Genomic DNA, 10650 nt, shown 5'->3' on the forward strand with positions numbered 1-10650 from the left:
ACAGACTCAGCAACTCAGCAGAGAGACCCTGTCTCTAAATAAAATATAAAAAGGGCTAGGGACAGGGCTCAGGGATGAAGCTTCCCGAGTTCCATCCCTGGGAACAAAAAAAGTAGGAAAAAATAAAAGAACAGAGGCCAATAGATACCAAGATTTCGATTTTATTCAACTTTATTAAAAATCTGAACTACAGATAGAAAAAATTATGTTCAAAGCATTGCGGGAACATAACCCAGGACAAGAATCCTATTAATTAATATAGGAGTAAAAGTGGTGAACAATCCATGTGCCCTGTGGCAGATTCCTCATGTCCCGCTTGGGGACAGAAGCCACACTATCACAGGAATCATAAGCACTCAAGTAGGAGCCGTGAGTCCTTCTACAACAGGACAGAATTCCAGGAAAAAATCTGCAGACAGGAGGTACCACGGGTAGGAACCTAAGCAGTCAAAGGCGCCCACTTAAAAAGTCTAATGGGCGCTGTGGCGCATGCCCAGTATCTCAGCGACTCGGGAGGCTGAGGCAGGAGGATCTCAAGGTGGAGGCCAGCCTCAGCAAAAGGCACTAAGCGACTGTGACCACCTCTAAATAAAATACCCAATCGGGCTGGGGATGCCACTGAGTGGTCGAGGGCTCCCCGAGTCCCATCCCTGGTACCCCCCACCCCCTAAAAAGTGTTCCTGAAGCAAAAAAGCGAGGCCAGAAAAATAAATACCACCGGGGACGCTAGACATCCCGCCGCCAACCCCAACCCTAACCCCCTGAGTCTCCCAGGAGTTTGGGTTTCACGTGCACAAAGTGACTGAGCGCTTGGTCTGATTTCCCCTGAATACGGTGTGTCATCAGGGAGTCCCTCTCCGGGTGGGCCCCAGGGGGCGGGCCTCAGAACTGCTGCAAGATCAATTTCCACTTCACGTCGAGGCTGAACTTGTTCATCCTGAAAAGGTCACTGTCGTAGAAGGCAGAGAGGTTGTGGATGTTGATCTGCCGAGCCTAACAGGGGGGACAAAGGACAAGTGTGCGAGTCAGTGGACTTAACGGGCCCCGGAGGAGGCGATGTCCAGAATCCTCGCAGCCCGGGAGGCTGAGGCAGGAGGATTGTGAGTTGGAGGCCAGACTCAACCAACTTCCGGCTGTTGCTCGAGGCCCATCCGCCAAGCCCCTGAGGATGACGGACGGCTCCCCAGGGAGCCAAGCCCCGGCCCCGACCTCCCACGGGAGCCCGTACCTTGTCCACCAAGTCCTTCTCGGGCACTTTGATGGTGTCCTGCTGGGCTCCAAAGCGGTTACGCTGATAGGTCACCTGCTCGGCCACCAACTGCTTCAATATGAAGAGCAGCAGCTCGTTGTTGTCGTGCCGGAAGGAAAGATAGTGGGCAAAGGTCTGCAGGAGGAAGGACAGGTCAGACACCACCCAGCGGGGACCATTTTGGGTCCGCCCCACCTCGGCTCCCAACAGCCAGGTGAGGGGCAGGGCCACACCCAGGTGGGACACCCACCCCCGCCAGTCCCCGGCTCTGCTCTTTTGAGACAGTCTTGCTCAGTTTCTTAGGGTCTCGCTAAATTTTAGAGGCTGGCCTCCACCTTGAGATCCTCCTGCCTCAGCCTCCTAAGCATGTGGGAGGCAGACCAGAGCCCCCAGGCCTGCTTCCCAGAGCTGGCCCTCCCGGCCACGCTGCACGGAGGTCCCCCGGGTGGGACGGCGCCCACCTTCCTCATGCTGCACATCACGCTGAACTTCTGCGTGTCGATGAAGCTCTCCAGCATCACGCGGATGGCCATGTTGACGTCGTCCTAGATCACGTAGTTCCGCAGGTGGATGCGCGCGTGGGCCTCGGCCATGCGGATCATGGACTCAATGTGCCGCACGGTGGTGGGGATTCTGCCCGTGGCCTGCACGGGGGGGAAGACAGGGCAGGCTCAGCGAGGGCCGAAGGAGCTGCCCAGTGAGCTCAGGGCCTCTTCCAACAGCAAACCGGTCCACTCCAGGGGCCGCTGTGCCTCCCACTTGGTGCTAACGTTGGGCACCCGGGGGGACGGACCCCAGGATGCTGCCACCCCTGAGCCCCGTCCCCAGCCCCTTTTATTTTTTTATTTAGAGACAGGCTCTTGCTGAGGGACTGAGGCCGGCCTCCACCTTGCGATCCTCCTGCCTCAGCCTCCGGAGCCGGCGTGCACACAGCGGCGGCCCAAGTGCTCACCATGGACTCCTTCCTCAGGTTGCTGTATATCTTGGCCACCTTGTCCTGGTCCATCTGGTTGAGCTTGGGGTGCACCTTCTCCTTGGCGTAGATGATGTATTTCTTGAGTACTTCTTGGGGCAGCGGCTCCACGCAGTACGTGTTGGGCATGGCGGGCTCCGGAGCGCTGCCATTGACCAGGCCCCCGTCCTCCTTGTTGCTGGGGTGATGACGCACGTGGCTGCCCACCACGAAGCGGGCCAGCATCTCGTCCTACGGCAGCGGGGACAGGCCCTGAGCCTGGTGGGTCACACACATCCTGCCCACCGTGTTTAATTTATTGGTCCCAGGGATGGAACCCAGGGGCGCCTACCCCCTGAGTCCCGTCCCCAGCTCCTTCTGTATTTTATTTAGAGACAGGGTCTCGCCAAGTTGCTCAGGGTTTTGCTCAGTGACTGACGCTGGCCTCCACTTTGCGATCCTCCTGCCTCAGCCTCCTGAGCCACTGGGATGTGACGGCGTGGGCCATCTGCTCTTATATTGTCTCCAGGCCGTTTTCAGAGCCCAGAACACGATGCTAAACCTGACAAAGTCTTCCCAGAGCTCACTGCCTGGTGAGAGAGAAGCTATCAACACACTCCAAGTGGGACACAGTGCCACACCCCTATAGGGCCAGCTGCACAAAAGTGCTATGGCCCAGGAGTGTGGGGTCAGCCTGGCCAGCACAGCAAGTCCCCGTTTCAGAACAAAAGACGACACGGCACCAGCCTGTCATCTAGCAATTTGGGAGGCTGAGGCAGGAGGATCGCAAGGTGGAGGCCAGCCTCAGCCACTTAGTGAGGCCCTGAGCAACTCAGCGAGACCCTGTCTCTCAATAAAATAGAAAAAGGGCTGGGGACAAGGCTCCATGGTCAAGGGCCCCTGGTATTGAGGTGGCTAGGGAGGCAGATGGTCAGGGAGGGACCAGCGTGGAAAGCCAGATGACCAACCCCAGGGACAGCAGCCCCTGGTCGAGGGGGACAGGAGCAGAGAGGAGCAGGGGACACAGGAACAGGCAGAAGACCGTGAAGGGCACTGGGGAGGGGGGAGCAGATGCGAAGGAAGGAGACTTTAGGACAACTTGGGGACAAGGGGACAAGGCTGGGCCTCAGGCCGTGCCCGTGTGGTGCGGTGGTCCTGACCCTGGGCAGGCGAGGCCGTACCTGCACAGGGTCCATGGTGTCCCTCACCACACACAGGACGTCGAAGCGGGAAATGATGGGCTCTGTGAGGTCCATGTTCTCCGAGAAGGTCAGCGAAGGGTTGTAGCGGCCACCTGAAACCCCGAGGAGCCCCGGTTGGCATGCAGGAGCCCACCCCGCTCCCCACCTGGAGAAGCTGCTCCCAGTCCCAGAATGGCTGCCTGGTGCCTGCCATCTGCTCTGGACCAGGAGACAGTAAAGGGATTCCTGGAGCAGAGTCCCAAAGAGCCCACGGTGTGGCAGAAAGCCGTTCCCCAGGAAGGGCCGGGTGCGGTGGCACATGCCCATCATCACCAAAGAGGCTTGGAGGCTGAGGCAGGAGGATCTCAAGTTGGAGGCCAGCCTCAGCCACTCAGCAAAACCATGTCTCTGAGCCTACCAATGGGGTTGGCGGCGGCGATGACGGTACAGCGGGCCTGCAGGGAGGTGACAATCCCGGCCTTGGAGATGGAGATGCTCTGCTGCTCCATAGCCTCGTGGATGCTGGTCCTGTCCTGGTCATTCATCTGTGAGAGACACAGAGGCCGGGGAGGCTGAGGCAGGAGGATCGCGAGTTGGAGGCCAGCCTCAGCCACTGAAGGAGGCCCTGAGCAACTCAGCGGAGACCCTGTCTCTAAATAAAATAGAAAAAGGGCTGGGGACGGGGCTCAGGGGTCGAGGGACCCTGGGTTCAATCCCTGGTACCAGGAAATAAATTAATAAATAAATGAAATAAAAAATTCCAATTCCTGGATCCTGCCGTCCCCGTGTCCTGGAACCCACCTTGTCAAACTCATCGATGAGACACACTCCTCGATCTGCCAGAACCAGGGCCCCAGCCTCTAGGGTCCACTCTCTGCTGACCGGATGCCGCTGGACATAGGCCGTGAGGCCCACAGCCGAGGCCCCCTGCCCCGTGGTGAAGATGGCGCGGCTCGACACCTTCTCGATGTATTTGAGGAACTGAGACTTTGCCGTCCCGGGGTCCCCACACAGGAGCACGTTGATGTCACCCCGCACTTTGTGTTTCCCGCCTAGAGACAGAGACGGGGGTGGACAGGTGGGTAAGGACCCCAGGATGCGGCTGCATCGTCCCCCAACCCTCCCCAAACCTATGCATTAGATCTTTCCTGATACATTCTTTGGGTGGCCTGGGGACTGAACCCTGAGCCAGGCAAGTGCTCCACCCCTGAGCCCCGTCCCCAGCCCTATTTTGCATTTTATTGAGAGACAGGGTCAGGGCCTCGCTCAGTGGCTGAGGCTGGCCTCCACCTTGCGATCCTCCTGCCTCAGCCTCCCCAGCCCCTGGGATCACACTGCACCTGGCTGATTTTAGTTCTTTTATGGGAAAAAAAAAGAATTAAAACGAGCCACTAGAGAGAGCCACCAGGAGAGGCACGTGGGACCCCCGGGGTGCTCACCTGGGTTCTTGGGCTCCCCACCAAACAGCGCCAGGGCCAGGCCTCTCTTGATATCCTCGTACCCGTAGATGGAGGGGGCGATACTGGCAAAGATCTGAGGAGAGCAGGGGACACGCAGGTGAACAGGAGCCCAGCACTGACCCCTCAGAAGGAAAAGAGTCACTACCCCTTTTTGGGGGGTGGGGGTAACCAGAGGTTGGACCCAGGGGTGCTTAACCCCTGAGCCCCGTCCCCAGCCCCTTTTTCTATTTTATTTAGAGTCAGGGTCTCGCTGAGTCGCTCAAGGTCTCGCTCAGTGGCTGAGGCTGGCCTCCACCTTGCGATCCTCCTGCCTCGGCCTCCCGAGCCCCTGGGGTGACAGGCGTGGGCCGCCGTGCCCAGCTATATGTACATGGATCATGTTCTCAACCTCCACAGCCCCCTGCCCTGCCAGGCTCTGCTTAGCAGCACCTGGGGACACTGCCGTCTCCTTCACACTGTCACCAAGAGTGACATATTCCACTCCTGTGTCTCAGCTTGTTCATGGGCACAGAGGAGACCCGCAGCCCGGGAGTCTGGGGGCTGTTTTGGGGGGAAATGAGGCCCGTGGGCAGCCGGCGATTCTCCTTCCATCCTTCCTCTGCCTGGGGACTGCCCGGGTGTCACTGGGCCGCAGAGATGGCCGGTCCCCGACACCGTCCCGCCCAGCCCCTCTGGCCTCCCGGGATGAGGTAATGTCTCTGCAGGACAGAGTCACCGGCCAGCTCTTGGCTTCCCATGTAGGACGGACGCCCCAGGCTCAGCTTCTCTTCAACCAAGCGACCAGTGCAGCCGGACGTTTGCCCTACGCCGCTGACCAAGGTCCTCCTAGAGGTAACAGGTCCTGGGGCCCAGTCCCATCTGGGGCCTGCATTTCCCGGGGATCATTTAATCCTAACAAGACCCTGGTTTCCTTCTGGTCTACAAAGGAGGGACACTGCCGGGCACTCCTGAGACCCCAGTGACCTGGGAGGCCGAAGCAGGAGGACCACAAGTTGGGAGGCCAGCCTCAACCCAGCGCTGAGCAACTCTGCGAGACCCTGTCTCTAAGATATGAAAAGGGCTGGGGACAGGGCTCAGGGGTTGAGGGCCTCTGGGGTCCATCTCTGGGACCCCCACCCCCCACATCCTGCCACACACACACAGAATTCAAGAGGCCGAACGAGAAGTGAGGCTGAGAACCCGGAGCCACGGGGGGGACAGGAAGGAGTGTGACCAGAGATGCCTACTGACCCGGGTGTCACAGAAGGTGACCCTGACCTCTGACCCCAGGAACCCTGACCCAGGGCACAGGGAAGTCCTACTGCTGATCCCACTGCCAGTACTCAATTTCAAAGTTGCTCCAGTTTGGCCACTGAGCCTGAGGGGTGCCCAAGAAGCCCGGGGTCCCCGCTGCCACCTGCCTTCTCCCCGATCTGCTGGTCCTTGGAGAGGCTGGTGATCATCTTCACGTCCTCGTCCGTCAGCTCCCCGATGGCCACCTTGTTGTCCTTCTTGGCCACGTGGTTGGCCAGGATGACAGTGGCAAAGACGGGGAAGCCGTGGGCGGTGTTGAGGGACCCGTCGTAGTTGTTGTGGTAGATGCCGGTCAGCTCCTGGGGACAGCCAGAGGCCAAGTGGTCAGGGGGGACAGGGCCAAGCAACCCCGAGGCTGAAACCTCAGAAACCAACGTGAACCTTTTTTTTTCCTTATACATTGATTATCTCGGTTGTTTTGTTACAGCAACGAAAGCTGACAGATACACAATCCATCGCAAACAGGAAAAGCTCTTTGCCCCAAGGACTTAGGACCTCATCTCAGGCCAAGTGTCCCTCCTACCAATGACTGCTGACCGCCCCCCAACAGGCGTGGTGGCTCACACCAGTTCCCTCTGGACCTCGGCCCCTTCCCCAGAGCATGCCTGGCCACTTACAATCTCGTCCCCTGGCTTGCAGCTGTCCACCAGATCGGCGAGGAGGATGGCGTCCTTGGAGCGGGGCAGCCGGCCCGCGGCCACTTTGCCCGGACTCTCCTGGATGCGGATGCGCTGGTAGTTCTGATAGATGGTCTGCGAGGGACACAGAGGAAGTCCTGGGGCTCATTCTCCCCACAGACAAGACATTCCTGTCCCTAAAGCATCCCACTGGGGCCCAGTAGGCTGCAGCATGGACCTGCAGGGCCACCGTCCCCTGAGAACACCCTCTATTGGCTACTTGGGTTCACGTTCTGGTGCTGGGACCTAAGCTGTGTGATCTTAGGCAAGTGAATCCCTCTCTCTGTGCCTTCACAGAATAGAGATGATCATATTGAAACCAAAAACTCAAGACAGGGATCAAATCAAGGAATGGATACGGAGCCCCTGGAGCCATGCCAGGATAGCAAGTGTCAATAAAGCCCCAAAGTGACAGGACCAGCCAGCTGTGCACAGAAAGTTCTCGACTTTCAGCCAAAATTAACCTTTCTGCATTATAACCCAGTTATCTCTAGTGTTTTGTTACAGTAACAGCTGGTAACGAATTAAGATAGTTGAAAGCGTAAAACTTGGATCAGCATATTTGCTTGAGCTTGGATCCTCCAGGCCACTTGGCTGGGTGGTCCCCTCAGCCAGTCACTTCTCTGAACACCCGTTTCTCCCTCAGGAAAGTGGTGCCACCTGCTTCACGGGGCTTCCAGAAGACGTACATTCTGGGTTCCCAGGAAGCGGGGTCTGAACCTGCCCATGAGCAAGACACTTCAGGGGAAGGGCGGGACCCGTAAGGACCCCAGGGAAGGCTGGCGGACCTGGGGAGGTCCCTGGGCAAGACCGGCTTGGGCCTTCCCACAGCAGGTCTTTGGCTGTGGGCGGTCACAGGCAGAAGTTCTAGAACCTTCCAGGCACTTCCTGGCCAGGTGAGTCCAGTTTGGACAACTTATTGGAACTGCAGAACCGCGAGAAAGGAATAGCCAAGCCCGACAGTGGACAGGCAGGGAAGGGGAGCCGGGCACCCTCCATAAGAAACAGAAATCCTAGCAGCTCGGAGGCTGAGGCAGGAGGATCGCAAGGTGGAGGCCAGCCTCAGCCACTTAGCAAGGCCCTAAGCAACTTAGTGAGACGCTGTCTCTAAATAAAATAAACACGGTGTGGTCACCCTGAGGCTGCACCCTGCCCACAGCCCACAACAGGCCCGGGGCCTCTCACCTGTTCCATGTTGACCTCGAAGGGCCCGGCGGACTGGCACTCGGGACAGGAGCCCGGCTTCACCTCCTGGTTCTGGGACTGGCAGAAGGGACCCAGGACAAAGCTGCACTTGTTGCAATTGTACTTGACCATGCTCAGCTGGGGCAGGACACCCGTGCAGCTGGTCACCACGCCACTGGTGCGGATGAGCTGGTTTAGGCGCAGCTGCCTGCAGGGGAGGCCGAGGCGCATCAGAGGCCAGGAGGGGAGGCTGAGGTGCATTGGAGGCTGGGAGGGGAGGCCGAGGCGCGTCGGAGGCCAGGATGGGGAGGCCAGAGTCGTGGGGCACCTGGCACGCCACCCCACCTGAACGCCCTGCGGTCATGACACCGCCCTGGACCCCAGGGTCCCCTCCCAAAGTCACCTCAGGGAGCACAGCTCCTCCACCAGGGGCAGGTGGGAAATGCGGACGTGGATGTGGCTGGCGATGCGGTCGTACTTGGGGTACATGGCTAGCACCACCTCCAGGGCCGCCTCGTCGAAGATCTGCAGCAACTCGGCGGGCGCCTCAGGCAGGAAGTAGGCCAGGACGTGCTCGCGGGCCGCCAGGTCCTCGTAGTTGACCACCAGGCTCTCCTTGTTCTCTGCAGGTGACAAGGGGGACGCTCGGCTCACAGCCCAGGAAGGCCCCCCCCCCGCGGAGGTGGCTGTGGGACCTGGATAAGTGACACCTACCCCATTCCCAGCTCCCCAGAGGGGCGAGACCCACAGGGACCAAGGCTGGAAAGGAAACTAGTAGCTCGGGAGGCTGAAGCAGGAGGATCACAAAGTGGAGGCCAGCCTCAGCCACTTAAGACCCCAAGCAGTTCAGTGAGACCCTGTCTCTCGATAAAATATAAAAAGGTCTGGGGACGGGGGCTCAGGGCTGGAGGGACCCTGGGTTCAATCCCTGGCACCCAAAAGAAAACCCCGGATCTGTAGCCGATCTGCCCCAGTACCTTTGCACATGTCGCTGATGCACTCCTTGAACACGTTGTGCCCGTGGCCGTCCACGTGCGTGCGGAGGAAGTTCTTGAAGCGGTGGTAGATCTCCAGCCACGGCCCGGCCATGCTCACCCACTCACGCACCGAGTGGCCCTTGAGATCCTCCAGATTCTCGATGCTCTCGATCATCTCCTCATCCTCCTCGCCCTCCTCGGTGGCGCGCTCCACCTGGCGCCTCTTGCGTGCAGGGCGCTCATCGTCCTCCTCGTCGCTGTCTGCCAAGGCCGGGGACAACTGTGTATGAGGCCACTCCCCTGCGTGGTGGCCCTGCCCCGCCCCTCTCACAGTGCACAACCCGACCTACCGTACAGCAGCCCCCTGCGCATGTGCCCCAGGCCCCGGCCGGCCTCCCGGTCTCGCTGCCACATGACCCGCTCAGCGGCCTCCCTCTGGCTGGCGGTCAGCTCCTCCACGTCCTCGTCATCCAGGGCCAGTCCCTCGGTCTCATAGGCGTCCAGCTCTGGGATGGCCCGGTAATCCCTGAGAGAGCTCCCAAATGGAACCAGTCAGTGACCACCCCCGGACCCCAAACCGCACCCAAAGCCTGGAGCTGCCCCCAGGAGGCTCAGGAACCCCAGCCCGCCACCTCCAGGTCGGAAAACCGTATGCCTGTCACCCCAGCGGCTCGGGAGGCTGAGGCAGGAGGATCGCAAGTTGGAGGCCAGCCTCAGCCATTTAGCAAGGCCCTGAGCAAACTCAGCCAGACCCTGTCTGGGAGGGGCACTGTGACTCATGAACTTGTCCCCCACCCCCAGACCCTGGACCCAGCTGTTCTGAAAGGCGAGAAGGCACCCGACCCAGAACTTTCCAGCACCCTCAGTGAGGTCACCAGGACAAACGGGCTCCCTGCCACCAAGCCCAGAGCCCGCAACGAAGGTACCTCTCCATGCCGTCTCCAATAAGCTCCTCCCCATCCTCCTCTTCCTCCATGGGCCCCTCGGTGCCCAGCAGCCCCTCAGACTCATCCTCAAAGGGAGGAAGGTCCCGGCCAGGGCTAGAGGTCAGCGCATCGGTCCTCCGGGACCTCCGCCCAGGGCTGGAGGTCAGGGGGTCATTGGCTCTCCGTCGCCGGGCAGGACTGGATGCCAGGGAAAGAGACTCGGATGATTCCTGCAAAAAGAAGGTGCCACCATCCAACACCCAGCGGACGTCTGAGGAGACGAGTTGCAACCTCAGGACCTTTGCACTTGTGGTGCCACGCTGCCTGCATGCTCTCAACTGAGCAAATATCTCAAGTGACAGTTGGGAAACAACTGTCACAACCCCCCCCCCGAACACGGCGGATCACTCCCATTACCCTCCATTTTCTTCCCCACCCCCCAGCCCAGTTTCCCCTCTGCACTTCTGACTTTCTCAACCCCTGCCTGGCCCAGCCCTTCCTGAAAATGGAGAAGGAAGGACAAAGGAGAGGAATCCCCCCACAACCAGCCCACTCCACTGCCCACCCCCACCCTGCCCACACCACCTGCCAGCATCTCACTTCTTATGGTTCCTCCCAATCTTGAGGCCCAGGGAAACCAGAGTCCTGCCTGAGCACTGCCAGGAGCTGAGACCCCCGGCTTACACTCAGTGGATGCCCCAGGAGGAACCCAGGCTGCCTTGCCCAGCCTCCCGTCTCCAGACACCTGGC

The 10650-nt window shown here is 59.6% G+C and overlaps 1 pseudogene; it reads right to left on the reverse strand.

Annotated features, from left to right (window-relative positions):
• Nucleotides 1-882: 882 nt before the first annotated feature.
• Nucleotides 883-10230, reverse strand: LOC143389407 (DNA replication licensing factor MCM2-like; annotated as a pseudogene).
• Nucleotides 10231-10650: the final 420 nt, after the last annotated feature.

Source organism: Callospermophilus lateralis, unplaced genomic scaffold, assembly GCF_048772815.1.
Source record: "Callospermophilus lateralis isolate mCalLat2 unplaced genomic scaffold, mCalLat2.hap1 Scaffold_73, whole genome shotgun sequence".
NCBI classification, from domain to species: domain Eukaryota; kingdom Metazoa; phylum Chordata; class Mammalia; order Rodentia; family Sciuridae; genus Callospermophilus; species Callospermophilus lateralis.